Raw genomic sequence first — 18,482 nt, 5'->3', positions numbered from 1 at the left:
GTAAAAAGGAAATTAAATTGCAAGAAATATAGAAAGTACAATAACTTATTCTTCTCTCTTAATGTTTAGTTTCTAGTTACCAATTTCCTAGATTAAGGAGAGAAACTAGTTTTTATACGAGATTTTGTTATCAAAATAAATCAAAGAGGTGGATAGAAATCCATGAGAGTTAGGCTATTCATCTTATTACATCAATTTTTCATAAAATGGCAAAAAATAGGCATAGACTGACTCAATTCTATTATGCGATAGGTGGTGGTTGAGTCATTCTCTTTCTTAGTCATTCAATTTATCCTATCATCTTCCTGCATAAGAATTTATTCATTGACTACCTAATTTGTCCAAAACCAATATTTGGATGGTTGATTATCGCACTGGCACAACAGGTACAAAGTTGCAGCATTGTCGCCAAATTTGCAAGAATGTAACACTAGCAAGAGTAGCATGAGTTGCAACAATGATATCAATGGAAACATGAATTGTAACAATTATATAAGGGGGAACACAAATTGTAGTAGCAACATCAAGGGTACCACAAGTTATAACCATGATATTCAAGGAAACACGAGTCATAGCAATAGGAATCACAACATCAGAGTCATAACAACAATGACAATGATCCACATTTTCATCTCTTTGCAGCCACATCCCATATTTACAATAGCAGTGAAGAGCTGCAAAAACTATGGTTACATCTTAGAGTTTTCAACAATTGTACTTTGCTCGGGCAGAGAGATTTGCAGCACATGCAGGGAGTTACAACATCTACAGGGAGTTGCATTACCTACATGGAGTTGCAGCCACTGTTGAGACACTTGTGTTGAGTAGTACATGTGAAATCTTGTGTCCTGTATGCCATCGAAAATGCAACAATTTGATCGAAAATGCATAAGGATAACCATTAAAATGTCACATAGAAGAATATTCGTATCTTGAAAAAAAAAAAATGTATCAATATGGATGGAAAAGGAGATAATAAAGGATGGAAAGTGGGAAAATTGTGGGCAAACAGTATTAGATGGGTGCTAAAAATATGCCAATTTTGGCACCCATCAATAGGCCACCCAAGACAATGAAGGACAATGATGTTGCTAGAATGAGTTTACTATTAGGAACTTACAAGGAAATACATGGAAGAGTACATCCAAACTCTTCATGTGTGCCCACAAGACAAGGAAAACACAAGAATTTAGGCCAATCCACTACAACCTTTTTTAGTGCCACAGAGACCTTGGTCAAGTGTCATTATGGACTTCAACTCTTAGTTTCTAGTTTCACATAGGTACAATGGAATTATGGTGGTTGTTGATCACTTGTACAAGTATGCAATCTACATACTAAAAAAGGTGACTTGTGTAATATAAGTTTCAAAGTTGTTATTTAAGAATGTTGTGAAGTAATAGGGTCTCCCATTGAGCATTATGTCAAATAGAGGCATAAGATTCAAGGGGTTTTTTTGGATAGATTTTTTCAAGCTTGTTGAAAACAATCTATTAATGAATTCAAGTTATCATTTTTCGACCATTAGGTATATAAATCATATGAAAACCCTTTTGGAGGATTACCTAAGTAATTTTGTTTGTGTAGACCAATCAAACTAGCCAAAGTTGTTCAATGCAATCTAGTTTAGTTACAACCTACAAAAGAGTTCCACAATCGGATACAATGCATGATACAATGCATTTGAGTCAGAAAATGGACAAAAATATTTGGCACACCTCATGGTTCTACAAATCGAGTATGGGTGCAACTCATCAACCTCTAGGTTCATGAAGGGATGGAAAGCTAGAATCTCATGTTCAATTAATGAAAGAAGTGAAAATGATGAAGCATTAGGAAGACCATGATAGGAGAGAGGTAGAGTTTCAAAGTTGGCAACTTGGACTTATTTAATTGGGTAGAGTATTTCAAGCCACTAAGTGGCATGTTTGTTACTTTTCTATAGTGGTTTGAAGGGCTAATATACCACATGAGATATCACCATCTAGTTTTACACATTGGTTAGTTGAAGCATTGTAAGACTGATGAAGGTGATTCGAGCTACCATCCAAAGCCCTCATGTTGATCATTGACCAGCTAGAGTTGGAAGTGGATGAGATGTTGACCCGTAACACTGCCCATTTTGGTAATAATTTAATGCATGAGTATTATTTTTGGCTATAAACACAAACTTGCAAAGGAGAAAAGTTGGGAGAGGAAAGTGGAGTAGTGATAGTATGAAGAGTAAAAGCATAGGGCACTTAAACAAGTGATGGTTGAATGTTTTCAGGATGAAAACAAGTTTAGTGGAGGAGGATGTAAATCTTTTTCCTATGGATGGTAGTAGTTGCATTGTCTAGGTGGGTGTAGAGGTTTTCCATAGAATGTTTCAATGTTAAATGTTCCTTACTTGATCAATGAACCAATAGGTGAACTATTTCATGTCACTTTGATATGAGTTGGGAAGCCTTGGGAAGATTAGCTAAATGTGTATGTCTAAGGGAATAAAGGCCCCTTATCCATTGGGGTTATCATCAAGCACACTTCGACACATTTGGGCACATGTAAGCACACCGTTGAGTTCCCTTGGGATCACATGTTGGGCACACTTGTTAGACACAAATAATTAATATATAAGGAACTAAATGAAGCAAAGTTAACATATAACACTTGGGTCCACCTTAGAGTGAAGGTTATTGCAAGTGTGAGGAAAGGCTAATATAAAAGGAGGATGCCTCGAAGGTGCGAAGGCATAGAAGACAAAAAAATATTAATCAGTCACTCTAGTGGAAATGAGATCTATGGTTTGTGATAAGTTGGTGTAGTAAGGTGAATTGCACTGGCTGAGTGAGAAGCATATGAAGAAAGAACTTATAGGAGGTAGGATTGCAGTTGCTTCATGGGTTTGATTGATAGTTATTGTAGTTAGTTGTGCATTGTGTAATTGTAGTTTATAAATAAGCCATATGTAGTTGGTTTCACTCCCTTATTACACATTGTAACATTCTTTACATAAATAAAGTTAAGGCATATATCTATGTTGTGTATTGTGGTTACTTAACTTGGATGAATGTTGTGTTCATTGTTTTAACTTGTGTTGGCTAAGTATTGAAATATTAATGAAGTATGAGTATTTTGGGATGTTTTAAGGCTATGATTGGACTGTGTGTTTATTCTTGGGTAAACTTGGTTGTGTTGGGATTAGTTGCGCATCTAACATAAATAAGATAAAGTTATGGGCATACCTTAAGTGAAGAGGAACAATCTGGTTGTAGTAAGCATAGATTGGTCAAGCCATTGTAGCTAAGGAAAGATTATTGCACACGATTGAAGAAGATGAAAATATTTTTTTATACAAGACCCTTAGGCCCATGGTGCAATCTCTTTGTGCAAGTAGTATGTAACAATAAGATAAATACTCTTTGAAAGAATATAATTGAGTAGTATGTAAGAACATGAGAAATAGTCTTTTAAAGAATATGAATGATATTTTGAAAATATAATGACTTATCTTATAACAAATGCCAAGTGGTCACTGAGAGGGACATGTAATGGGGCTTGTTGACCACTACATGTCAACTACCCATAGCAGTACACCCCCTTTTCTTCGCAAAATGGATAGTGCTTGATCGATATGTCTGTGCCATTCAGCAGTCATAGTCGACCCAATCATGTTATGTTGTAAACCCAATCTACATGTGTAAATTGTAAATGATCTTAGCAGATCTGAGTCATGTATGTAAATTTCCTAGGAAAACCTAATTTTCTAGTGATAATCTATGTTCCAGGAGGTTTTTTGTCTCACCGACCTATGGTCAGCAAAGTCTTCCTTCAGCCTAACCCCAAAGCCGGAATGGATTTTGTCATTAGAACCTTAGGGGACTCCTAGTGTACTTGGTCGAGTCTATGTAAAAGTAATTTGGAAATAAATCTAACTATTTGGTTAGGTTATTACAAATTGCTTGATCTGCTAGATTATAGTTGTGTCACAGAACTGGGTGGTCTATGAGGGTCTATGTCAAATGGGTTTTCCCCCTTGAGATGTAAAATTGTAAAAGTCATGATGTAAAGTGTCTTGAGGGTTAGAAAATGTTTTAATCCCCTCATAAGTCCTAAGTCCTAGGTCCTAGGCGATTTTTCCAAAGGGCTAAGTTCGAGGATCCAAAAATAAAAAATGAAAATAATAAAAATAATAAAAAATTAAAAAATTAATATATATATATATATATATATATATATATATATATATATATATATATATATATTTAAAGCTTAACAAAAAATTGAAAAATTCATTTTTGGTGTCTCTATGTTCCATTTCTCTATAGTTAAATGCACTTAATGTTTATTTTGAAGTTAGCTATGTGAAAGTGGTAACTGGTCAGCATTTAAATTTTATGATCATTTAAAGCATTTAATTTTTCTTGAAGTTTAATTGCTGGATCATCATTAAAGCATTGTGAATTTACTGAATATCTTGCATTGCTTGGGTTATTTGATGATAAATGATTGTTAATGGTGGAATTACAAAGTTCATATTTTTGCAGCATTTGATAAACAATTATTTAATCATTAACTCCATAAGGCACTGGTACATTAATTTCCAAAAAAATCAATCAAGTACTAGTATTGCCTTGTTGTGTCTCCCAACCCAACTGGTCCACAGTTGGTCTTCTTTTGTCCCATAGGGTCTACCCCCCTTAGCCTAGGGAGACGGCCTAAACGGAGAGATCGGGGATCAGGGTGACAACCCCCGGTCTAAGCGTTGTCCTGACAATCTGTGCAACAACATTTTTTGGCGTCGTTGCCGTGGATAGAGTTTTTCTGTCTTAGCGTTTCAATGACATTCATCTTCTCATTTCTCATCATTCTTTCATTTTTCTCATCTCTCATTTGAGCTGGCAGATTCATCATTTTTTGGCATCATTTGGATCTTTTCATCACCTTATCTTTCGTCATATCAGCAACTACTCTTCAGTTCGTTTCTTGTTTGGGTGGCGACTCCATTTCTTTTCATTTATTTTTCCCAGACAAGAAGCCTCTCTCATATCAACTTGTTTGTTGCTTTTTGGATCCTAGAATTAGATTCATTGTTCAAGTGGCAACTCCACTTATTTCATCTCTTGATTTTCTTGAGCAGAGATCTCTCTCTATCATCCATTTGGTCCCTCATTATTCATCATGGATTATTCGTTTAAACCATGTCATTTTACTAATGATCTCCATGATTTCCCGGAAGTGGCCATTTCTAAATTACCTTTGTTCTCAGGTGGTGGTTCGGTCGTTGTTAGAAGGCATTTATGGAGTTTCTATCGTATAATGGTCATGTATTGTAGACTTCCTCAATATGATCTTGAAGATGTAAAAATGCCTCTATTTGTCCTTTCTTTAGAGGGTGATGCTTTGAATTGGTTTAATAATTGTCCTGAAGACTCTTTCACTTCTTTACAAGACATTTACAATGCTTTTAAAGATAGATATGGTGATCCAGATAGCTCGCCTTGTGCCCCTAAAATTGTGCAACAGAACTAAAGTAATCTTATAAAAGGTCCAGCTGTCGACGAAAGATTTCAAGACAATTCTTCATATCAGAATGTGCCATCCACCTGTACCATTGCAGATCAAATCCATGATAGTGGAAAAGCAAGGACAAATTACAAAATCAGTGTCAACAATGAAAAGGAATATCAGAAGCAAATTATACAAGAACTAATGCGGCCGGTAAAAAATATGGAGATCAATCAAACTAATTATGTCAGTGATGTGAGAACTTTATGCACCCACCTGGAAAAACGTAATAAGGAGATGGAGATCATGCAAAATCAGCATGCTGAGGAAATTGAGGCCATGAAAAATAATCATGACACAGAAATTAGTTTTGTGCAAAGCAAGTTATCAGGCTTAGAGGAAAATATGACGACCATAAAAGCTAATCATGATAGGGAACTTTTCAAAACAAGTTATTAACTATGGATGAAGAAATGACTATCATGACATTCGATCATAATAATCAGTTGGCTACCATGCAAGCAAATCATAAGAAAGAGATAAACTCTATGCATCATTACTTGATGACCATAAAGGAAAAGAACGATAAAGTAATAAAAGATATGGAAGAAGACCATGTGAGGGAAATCAGTGCTATGAAAGTTGAACACTCTAGCCAGATAGATGCCATTACAATACATGTGCATAAATTTCAATAGCGGTTAGAGGATGAAAGAAACCAGGGAACGTTAATAGATCAGGAACCTCCTTATTTGCTACAAAAAGCTCCATCTTATTATGTGGAGGTCATTGGTTCGATTGAAAGGTGGTTAATTGAAGGTGATCCAGATAAAATTAAAAACGATAAAGATCAAATGCAAGATGAAGAAAGACATGTCATGCATATCTTACATACTTCATCTGAGAGCTTTAAAGCAGAAGGTTCCACATCATCAATAATACAGCCTGCAATGAAGAAAAATCACAAGAGAAAGAAAATGAGAAGAAGATTTGATGCATTAGACGGCCGCGAACAATGTGATTTTCGGATAGGGAAAAGTCCTATTATATGCAGAATTGGACATGGCACATCTGACAAGCAGCCGACAGATTTCTCTGAAAGTAGGCAAATTCTCAGTATACACTATATTGAACACATCTAATGCCATGGGGCATCCTTTGTATTGTATTTCTAACCTTACTCCTTGTCATTTCAGCATTTTTATTTCTGTTTTAGGATTACATTTACTTTTCATGTTACTATATAGTTAATAAATGAAGAGATTATATCTTTCCTATGCTTAAAATTATATGATGATTTTTGGATGGATGCTACTTATTTTTTTGGTTGTGTGTTGCGTGGATGCAGATTCTGGATTCTCACATTCCTACAGTGCAGCAACGTGTCCCCAAGTAGAGCCAGATGTTGACCACTATGTGTCAACTACCCATAGCAGTACACCCCTTTTTCTTCGCAAAAGGGATAGCGCTTGATCGATATGTCTGTGCCATTCAGCATTCATAGTCGACCCGATCATGTTATGTTGTAAACCCAGTCTGCATGTGTAAATTGTAAATGATCCTAGCAGATCTGAGTCATGTAAGTAAATTGCGTAGGCAAACCTAATTTTCTAGTGATAATCTACGTTCCAGGAGGTTTTTTGTCTCACCCACCTATGGTCGGCAGAGTTTTCCTTCAACCTAACCCTAAAGCCAGAATGGATTTTGTCATTAGAACCTTAGGGGACTCCTAGTGTACTTGGTCGAGTCTATGTAAAAATAATTTGGAAATAACTCTAACTATTTGGTTATGTTATTACAAATTGCTTGATCTGCTAGATTATAGTTGTGTCGCAGAACTGGGTGGTATATGAGGGTCTATGTCAAATTGGTTTTCCCCCTTGAGATGTAAAATTGTAAAAGTCTGATGTAAAGTGTCTTAAGGGTTAGAAAATGTTTTAATCCCCTCATAAGTCCTAAGTCCTAGGTCCTAGGCGATTTTTCCAAAGGGCTAAGTTCGAGGATCCAAAAATAAAAAATTGAAATAATAAAAAATTAAAAAATTAAATTTTTATTTTTTTTTAAAAAGCTTAACAAAAAATTGAAAAATTCATTTTTGGTGTCTCTATGTTCCATTTCTCTATAGTTAAATGCACTTAATGTTTATTTTTAAGTTAGCTAGTTGAAAGTGGTAACTGGTCAACATTTAAATTTTATGATCATTTAAAGCATTTAATTTTTCTTGAAGTTTAATTGTTGGATCATCGTTAAAGCATTGTGAATTTACTAAATATCTTGCATGCTTGGGTTATTTGATGATAAATGATTGTTAATGGTGGAATTACAAAGTTCATATTTTTGCAACATTTGATAAACAATTATTTAATCATTAACTCCATAAGGCATTGGTACATTAATTTCCAAAAAAATCAATCAAGTACTGGTATTGCCTTGCTATGTCTCCCAAACCAACTGGTCCACAGTTGGTCTTCTTTTGTCCCATAGGGTCTACCCCCCTTAGCCTCGGGAGACGGCTTAAACGGAGAGATCGGGGATCAGGGTGACAGCCCCCGGTCTGAGCGTTGTCGTGACAATCTGTGTGACAATAGGGCCATAGTTAATTACATGAATTTATCCATATGTTATGTGGCGATTGGAAGGGACATTGCATAAGACCATAACAAATTAATTTGCGTGTGGCCATTGAAAGGGGAATCTCACATCAAGTATCTAACTTTAAGGATTATGGGTTATGTTGTTATAAATTAATTACATTATAATTAGTAATTGATTTTCTTATAAGATTTGTGTGTGTAATCTAAATAACAATCATAACTTCATATTATATACAAAAATAATATAGACATCCCTAGTGGAGGGTTGCCATAAGGAAATATATTCCCTCCACTAGTTTAACAAGAGCATATGCATCCATTACTTGTGGAATTATCAACCTATTGTTCAATATATAAAAAGGGATAATAGATTTAACTAGCAACAGTAACTGGAAATAAAAACTAGATAACATGAAACTATTGAAAGGAAGTAGGTAGATTTCATCCATAGGTTTATCCTCTAGCTTCCTAGTTTCCAACTATTCATCTTGCGAAACACTCAAAGGTTAGGGGTCTTCATCTAAACATATGTAATTGGATCGGATTCCAAAATAGCTAGGGGAACCCTCCTAATGCCCTATGGAGTCATTTTCATCTGGAACTTTAGTAATGTACACAATTTCAATCCCAAACACATCTTTGAAAACTACCACAAATGTTTCATCCTACAAGTCAATTATGTGTATGATGTATTGTTGTTACAAGCTTCCCTCCTCCAATACTTGGGTAATGAGGGAATTTACTAACTAATATGTTTTGTTAATTCTAAGAACTTGGTGTCCCGATTTCATGAAAAATGTGGGTTCTGAACCCAATCCTCAAATTCCTCCTATATCTTCTCATTAGAGTATCTTGCCCTTGATAATGCCTTCTATTTCCTCTAATTCATGCTAAAAAGAAAAGTCTTAGAACAAGAGAATCATGCCACTACATGGACATATTTCTTATCTCAAGTAACATACCTAGGATCCTCATGGATAGGGTCCTTTGCAATATAAGCTTTGATTTTCCTTTCCCATATTCCTAACCACGTGTTCACTTTGTCATGGTTACTAGGTTTAGGTTAAGACAAAGGATAGATAGAGTAGCAGATAGGAAGTGGGGAATTAAACATAGTTATCTCCTCTACGTCCCACTGTAGTGTAGGAGCCACTGAGAGATAATAGCCTTCCCATACCCTCTTCCCACCACTCAAATTAATTGAACAATAACATAAACCAAGGTAGGATGTAGTCACAAATAGCCCACCAAACCAAATTCAGAAACCTCTTTGAAACAGTAATAGAAACATAAAATTATAAAATAGTGTACTTGGAAATTAATATGTTCTTTGCACTGGTGAACTCACGGGAGTTCCACCTTTTAGAACCTCATCATCTTCTTCTAGAAAACTCAAGTTCTATGGTGTTTCAATTAGAACTTGAATCCAAAATGAGTAACCCTCTACCCTACGCATTAGCATGATACAAATCATCATTTCCTAAATCAATTAACCTAAATCCAAAATGAGTAACCCTTCACCATCTACATTAGCATGATACAAATCATCATCTCCCAAACTAATATGTCGAGCCTCGTATGCCACCAAGACAAAAAAAAATTCCCAAGAATTGGAAGGAGTCATCCTCCCCTACTTTTACATATCATTTCACAATCTAGTGAGGTTGGCCCCATATTCCTCCAAGACAACCCTTTCTGCCATAGATGGGGTGAGATCAAACTCCCCTGTGCTCACATTCATCGTAGTTATACTAATATGCATGTTGGTGGTTGAACGACAGGTAAGAGATGTCATGGCTCTACCCTTTAACACCCCATCCAAGCATTGATTGTCAATGGTGTTCAACATAGTGTAATCTATTCTAAGTTGTATAAGTATAACCTTATTCCATATGACACATTGAAAATGGTTGTTTGACTTACCCCTCTCTCACCTTTCAATATATAAAATATTATTTATATTAATAACTTTATTAATTTTTAAATTTATCAATGCTATTGTATCTTGATTTTAAATTTATTCAATACTTTAAATTTATTTAATATTAAAAGTTCAAAAAAATGAGATGCAAATATAAGTACTTTAAAGCTTCTAAGTTGAAATAAATCTAAACTGTCATGATGTTGTGTGTGTGCATGTTTATTATTTACCATTGTATCTTTAATTCTGTGGGTTGATGAAATACTAACAACAAAGGAGCCTAGGAGATTTCCATACTCACTAATACCTTTTATATATTAAAAAAATAAATTATTACTTATTTTTCCAATAGTTGATATGATTTGATTTCTAAAGTGTTATGCATACATACATAAAGATTTATAAATGATTATTATTTAGTTGCCATAAAATTTATTGTGATTTTTTTTTTTTTTTAGCTTTGTATGAAATATTATATTGGGACATCATATATTGATGTGAGAGTTACCGATGGGATGAATAAGATATTTTTTTAGTTTATATGATTTTGTTTCTAAAATATTATGCATATATACATAAAGATTCATAAATGATTATTATTTAGTTGTCATTAAATTTATTGTAATTTTTTAGTTGGGTGTGAAATATTATATTGGGTTGGAGATCAAGGTGACAATTAATTGGTATTTGACTTTCCCCTTCCACTTACTAATATCAATCAGTAGCGAGCTCAAGCACGAAGGCAATGTTCGGTTCTCATATATTGATGTCAGAGTCACAGATGGGATGAATAAGATATCACATTATTTTTTTCAAATACTAATCTATAAAATGCACCTCGCTTCTCTAGGTGGAAAATACATAAATTGGACACATAATTAAACTTATTTTATAAATTTAATTTCAAATATAAATTTTCAAATTAATTTGAGAACAACTTCCCTTGTTTTAATATTATTAATAATATGGATAATTTCAATATCTCATGTCATATATACCTTCCTTAATATATGAAGAGATGATAGACAAGCTCATGGCTCGATTGTATTTTATTGGAGCTATCCAAGGGACCCATTATTATCTGGAGATGGTGGAATAGTTCAATTATCAAACCATATAGCTAAAATTTAAAGTGATGATACGCAAAGGCTCTAATAAATTTTTTGAACTAATGCCTTGAAAGCTCGCTCTCAAACTTGCCTAGGATTGTGGTGTTTTAAGGGTTTAGGTATTGTTGACTCACAAGTTGTTATTGAATGGATGAAGGGATAAAACCCATGTCCTAATTTTACCTTGTGACCTATCTTTGATGAAATTATGATTCAATTTTTTTTTTGTCATTATAGAGAAAGGAGAGAATAAGTTGATGGGTTGTCCAAAGAAGGTATAGAAATTGCTCCTAGTCATTAGTTGAGGTGGGAAGAATGGGATGGACATATAACTAATTTCTCCCATCTTGTAGCTTACTAACATGATTCTACTATGTGATATTTTGATTTTACGTGGTATTTTATTTAGGTATTATGTTTCCAATCTATTTGTACAAATGCATATATTAACAATCTATATATGGAGGGGAGTTTTAGTTGAACTATCTTTTATGTGATTTGCTAGATCTAATAGAGCTTCATATGAGGAACTTTAGGAGAGAATTGCTCATCATAGATTGTAATCTTATTGTATAAGCTTGTGTAATCATCTACAAGTGAGGTCTATCATTCTTTGTCATACTTATTATAATGTGACCGACATAAATATTTAGAATAGGAATGCAAATTATGTCCAAATATTTAATATGTCATAGAAAAATAGAGAGAACAATGTTAATATTAGAAAAAGATGATACTTTTATTACTAGATCACAATGTTCACTCGCCTCTTCGAGGGGGAAACCTCCAATCGAGTAGAATTTAGTTACAATATTTCTACAAATAACTTTTACAATTGTGCTACCTATATATATACTACTTTCTATATTTCTAGAACATTCTAAAGGAGGAACTTTCTAGTAAGTAGAACATTCTAATAATCCCTTTTACAAGAGTTGTGTTCACACTATTATCGGCCTTGTTTATTAGCTGTTAAAGCAATTAACACCCTAACATGACCTCCCCCTTAGAGAACAATTTTTTCCTCAAGGTTTTCCATGTGAAAATTGTTGCAGAATGTTAGCAAGCTCCTAGGTGGCATCCTTAGGCAATGTATCCCTCCAATATATTAAAACTTCTTGAATTATGTGTTGGTGGAGATGACGCTCATCATGGTCAAGGACTCCTTTAGGTTGCAACCAAATGGAACTGTATTCATCCAATTTTGGTATATTGGTTTTAATATTGCACTTAGATCTAATCACTTTCTTTAAGCATGAAACATGAAAAACTAGATCGATCATCAAGAGGATGAGCCATTGTAATTTGTAAGCAAAAAGGCCAGTGCGCTAGATAATTGTATAGGGGCCATAAAACTTTGGAGCCAACTTCTAACAATATTCAACATTGAAGGAATTTTTATTAATGGTTGGTGATGAAGACAAACCTTATTCGATATAGAAAAATGACATTCCAACCAATGTTGATTAGATTGTTGCTTCATCCAAATCTGGGCCAAGGCCAAATTATCTTTGATAGTGGAAAGAATATCAACTTAAACTGTAAGATTTTTTACCATCACTTGTACCTTGGTGACATCCGATAGGTAAGATAAAAACAAGGGTGGATTTTGGCCATAAACTATCTCCAAGGGTGTCATGTGTGTGGCACCATGATAAGTTGTATTGTACCACTATTTATTAAGTGGTGGCCATTGAACCCATGGAGTTTGTATTTCAGATCTAAAAAACCTTAAATAATATTCCAATCATTTATTAATAACTATATCTAACCATCAATTTGGGGATGACAAGCAATGCTAAGATGCATTTGTGTGCCTTGGATTCTGAACAATTATTGCCAAAAGTTGCCAATAAAAATAAGATCAGGGTCAGTGACAATAAATTGTGCCATACCATGTAGTTTGAATATATTATCCATGAAAAAGTGAGCCACTATGGGAGCTTTAAAAGGATGTTGGAGGATGCATAAATGGGCATATTTGGAAAGACTATCAACCACCACCATGATGACTATTTTAATACCAAAATTGGGGAGGCCTGTAATAAATTCCATAGAGATATATATCAATACAAGGAGTGGGATAGGAAAAGGTTGGATTTTTCCTAGAGTATTTTTTGTTTCACCCTTATTATGTTGACAAACATCACAATCATCCACAAAAGTTTAAATATTTTTTTCTATGAAAGCCCAATCACTGATTGTTGGTGAACCATGGAGTTTCGAAAGACCGTGGATTTAAGACTACATTGTGGGAGAAAATATAGGATGCCTTTATAAGGAAGCTCCTCATTCTACCAAGTGAAGCTAGGAAAATTCTGAGAACTATGTTGAAACTGGTGGATTAGTGTGGAAGTCTCGTAATCTTGGAACTATTCATGGTGAATTAATGTTAGTCAATGGACTATAATGAAGAGAGGGTATAAAGGGACCCGTCCTCTTCATTTTTCTAGCAAGAGTATTAATGACCACATTATATTTTCCCTTTTTATAGATGATATTGTAATCACAGGCAAACATTTTTTTAATCCATTTGTATTGCTCTGGTGATGAAAGTTGTTGCTCCAAAAAATATTTGAGATTGTGATAATCCTTTTTAATTTGTAAATGTTTCCCAAGAAATTAGAGACACCAGATGTTGACAACATGCAAAATGATCATCATTTCTTTATCAAAAGTGGATTTTCCCAAGTGTCACTTAGAATATTTTTTACTAGCAAAGGCCAAGGGGTGGTCTTCTTGCATGAGAATTGAACCATTTCCTTTGTCAAAACCGTCACATTCCAAGACGAAAAGTTTAGTGAAATTGAGTAGGGGTAAAATTGGAGCGATGCATATATCCTCTTCAAAGCTTGAAAGGAAAGATCAATGGCCTCAGTCCAACTAAAAACATTTTTCTTAGGTAAAGTTCTAAACAAGGATACAATTTTTCTATAGTTATGGAAAAAATTTCTATAATAACTTCTTAAACTCAAGAAGCTTGTTAAGATTTTAAGGATTTTAGGTCATGGCCAATACTTCATAGCTTATATTTTCTTTAGGTCCACCCATACACCATACTTTCTCATGATGTGGCATAAATACTCCACTTATGGGGGGACAAAATCACATTTGGACCATTTAAGAAAAAGTTGATGCTGACATAGTAATTGTAAGACATTATCCACATGGTTGAGGTGAGCCTACTATGATTTGTTGCAAATGAGGATGTCATCAAAGAAGACTATGACAAAATGGTGCAAAAACGGTTGAAAGACATGGTTCATAAGGATTTGGAAAGTAGAGGGGCATTACACTAGCCAAAAGGCATGATCAAGAACTCATAATGACCTTCATGAGTCTAAAAGGTAGTCTTTAGGATATCGACCTCCATACAAATTAAATTATGATAACAAAAGTAAAGATCAAGTTTGGTGATTTTATGTTTTTTAGCAAAGCGTTTGTGATAAGGATGAATATTTGGGGAAGGCTATTAAGAATAAGTGGAATGTAATAACCATGGGGACCACAAGAATGTGGGAGGCCTTGAGGGTCTTCAAAATTTGAGTGATGGTGAGACAAGATAGTTTGCAGGTTAGGAGGAATTAAAGGGGAAGGAGTCTCAAAGGCTTGAATAACATGGAATTGGGGAATGATGCCCAAATGAAAATTTTTGTGGAGTTTTTCCATTTATAAATTTTGGTGAGCTTGGTGTGATTCCTTGGAAAGTATAGAAATTCCCCTCATATTGGAGCCTCGTGTATAGTTCCTTTAAATGCATAGTGATGGGGTCTAGTGTGCATGACTACTCCACACATTGCACATATCACAACCCCCCATTTCAATGGCAAACATATGAATTTTTAGAGCATAATACCCAATTTTAAGGCAAACATTTTCACAATAACCCCTACATTTCATTGACCCATCAATGCCATAAAGAGTTTTTTTCTCTTTGTCAATTGGATGTAACTCAAGTGGTTGGGAGAAATGTTGTTATCCTCCTCAGTCGGGTTCAATTCTCACATGTGATATGTTGAGCTCATAATGATTATATCCTTGTAATGAATTCGACACTTGTTTTATAAGAGTCCCTCAAGGACCAAAACATGTATATCCCTCATATTGAATATAAAGATATTATTTTTTCTAGAAAAAATAGTTTTTTCTCCTTGCATTTTCGACCTAGAATGTATTTTTAATTATAGTTATAATAGAGACCTTTAAGTTGGAATTCTACCATTTGCCTTAGTTAACTTTTGAGTATTTAGTGGAGGAGAAGGAGGTAGGGTATTGGTGGGATGGAGATGGGGAATAACAGAGGTATTTTTAAGTTAAGAATTGATCACTTGTTGTGCTTGTTTATCTTGGTGAGTATCTTCAAGCAAAGTCTAAGGGATGGCCACTAAAACATGAGCATGAATATCATCCTTGAGACCACTGATAAATATTCAATGGAAGAAGGTGTATGACATGCATTCGATGCAAAAAAAAAAAAAAAAAAAATTGCTTAGAATCATTTATGTATTCTTCAATTGTACCTAATTTTTTAACCTTTGTCAAATGATCAAAATGATGAGTAACAATGTCAAAACATTCATAAATGTTAGCAACAAATTAAATCCAAGAGATATATCCATGGTGGGTGTTCTTATGCCATTATCACCATTTCCAACACTTTGGATCTAAATAGAGGACACCTACATGAAGTTTTAGGAGGTAATTTGTGATGCCATGGAATAAGAAATATTGTTCCATATGAGGGACCCAACCAATGGTGTTAGAGTCATCAAATTTATTTATATCTATTGTATGAAGGAAAACATTGTGAAAAAAGGAGTTAAAATGGGATGATTCAACGCCCTCATGGTGTAGTAGTTTCTCTGGGGAATTAAGGACCTTGTTTTGACCAATTCAATTGATCTTCAAATTAAGATAATCGAATAAGTGATTTCTTGGAAATATTTTTTTTTCCAAGGATGATAAGTGCTGAATTGGTTTTGAAAGTTTGTATAGGATTATTCCACGGAAGAAATTCAATCTTTTTAGGGTGCCATCAGAAGTGGGTGATGGGAGGGTAGGGTTAGCGATGAGGGAGTAAGGGAAGGGAGTAATTGGGCCCACAAAAACAAAAATTAATGGATATTTACACAAGAGTGATGAGTGCAATGTGTTTGAGTGGGGAAATAAGTGATTAGTAATAGTGTGGGTGGGTCCACACAAAAATTGGCTTAATAAATAGGGGTACCACAGTGATCAATATGGCACCAAGCATTTTTTGAGATATATGCCAAATAACGGTGTCAATGGGTCCACTTTATACTCTCTCTCTCTCTCTTACTCCCGTGGAGTTATACTACAAACTCCATATTATTATGCTGACAAAAGGCCCAAATTTTGGATATTAGCAAATTCTTAGGAATTTTGTAGTCACATGCAATAAACAAGGTTTATAGGAACTAAAGTAGCGAATATTAGGGCCTAAAGGGTTCTAGGGGCAAGGCATTTCCCTATGCCTCTCTAATATACTTGTGGGGTCCAATAGTAGTACTCAACCTAATATATTAGGGATCCAACTAAGGATGCTCAACGCACACTTATCTGTACTCCATGATTACCTAGGTATGTGAAGTATTCTTCTCGAGTGTTGTTCTCAATGCCACTAGAATAGTTAAGCCATTGAGCAGTTGAACTAGGGCTAGTTTTAGGAGGCCCATAATGTTATAGACATTTTTGTGCCTTGCAGCTCCAAGCATGAAATGTCCATAAACCAAGGGATCCTAAGTCCCCAAAAAGTGTTTTTCCGACCCCTAAAGGAACAAGGTCAACAAATTACAGCTTCTCCCAGAAGTTCTCCACCAAAAAATGCTCAGAATCAGTCAAATCAGGATCATTTCAGCTGCTCCACTGGCTAGCTGCGTTGCATAGCACCCAAATACACTAGCTAGGTGCGTTGCAATGCACCTAAATGCACTATCAGGGTGCTTTGAGCGGGAAATGACAAATGGCAGTGCCATTCCGCGAGGTGGAAAGACAATGGAAGCTTCCAGAATCTTCTCCAATGACACTTGCCTCACTGAATTCGACCAAGGATGAGTAAGAGGCTCTCAGTCTCCAAGTGGAAGCAAGAACTGACAGAGAGAAGACACTAGTAAAATCACAAGCTGACTCATCCTCCTTGCATACATCTATATATGGATCCCTCATCCCAGAGATCCAAAGGCTGGAATTTCGTAAATTGCAAAGAATCGTTGTTGGTTTTGAGATAGATATCAGAGTATTGGGTGATTTATGCTTGGTTGGAGGTGAAGAGGGGCTTCTTTGCTGGGAGGTTGATGCTGGATCAGGAATCATCAGTTGTAACTCCTCCTGGATCTTCTTGTTATATCAATAAAACTATTTGAGTTTCTCCTACATGCTTGTATATCATTGATGCTTGTTACATTTGTATGTTTAGCTTAAATCTGATCCTAAGATTTTTATGAATATAGAACCATTTCTTTGTGTAGTTTTCTTCTTCTGTGATCTTACAGGAACTTGGTGAAGCTGGGCAAGTAAGGAAGCAGGTAGCTAGAAGCTGTCAAAGAAGAGAGGGATTGGATCAAAGGAATAGCGCAAGACACAGGTCGGTTCTTCCTATCCCCCTCTATCTTTAATTCATAAAGGAAATACAAAAGTAGTTTTCTCTGTTTGTTTCTAAGGTAACTGTCACACCTTAGTGGGATAGAGTCGTTCTAAATAGACACTTTTCTCGGTAACAAAATGGCGACTCCGCTGGGGACGATTGTCTAATTAGTTTGTTTGTGTATCTTTTGTTGTTTGTTTCATAAACTTTTAAGTAGCGTTCAAACTGCATTTGCCATAGCAAATGCAAAGTAGACATCTGCTACTTCAATCCATTCACTGGATCTGTTTATGATTTGAACAGCTGATTCACAAATGATCTGATTGCCCTTTGTGATAGCTCTTAGACCTTCCTTAGATCTACCCTCTGATTGTGCATTACTGATTGCTTTTACTCGGCCAAAAACCAAAGACTAAACTGTAAACCGTGACCCAGAACCCGGATAGAATTCTCGTTTCTGCCCCAGCGCAGGTACTGTGAAGAGTTCCTGCATTTCAGCGCAGTTCCCGAGAGGGCAACCTGCGCTGCAATCCAGTTTCTCTGTGTTACAGGTGCGCTGATCAGACTAGCCCTGTGCAGCTGAGGTTCTTGTGCTTCATTCTTTCCAGTTTTGTCTCTGATTTTTGCAGCCTGTGATCAGTGTATGTGTCTGTTTAAAAACCCCTTTTCCTTGCTATAATTCCGCCTCCTTTGTACAAAAATACTATAGATGTTTTTGTGTGTTTGTTGAGTCGTTTACAGTTTTCCGTTGCAAAAGTAGAATAGTC

The sequence above is a fragment of the Pinus tabuliformis genome, chromosome J (genome assembly GCF_031772625.1).
Source record: "Pinus tabuliformis cultivar Carrire ecotype Pingquan chromosome J, CPIR1, whole genome shotgun sequence".
NCBI classification, from domain to species: Eukaryota; Viridiplantae; Streptophyta; class Pinopsida; order Pinales; family Pinaceae; genus Pinus; species Pinus tabuliformis.
This window is presented reverse-complemented; position numbering follows the sequence as displayed.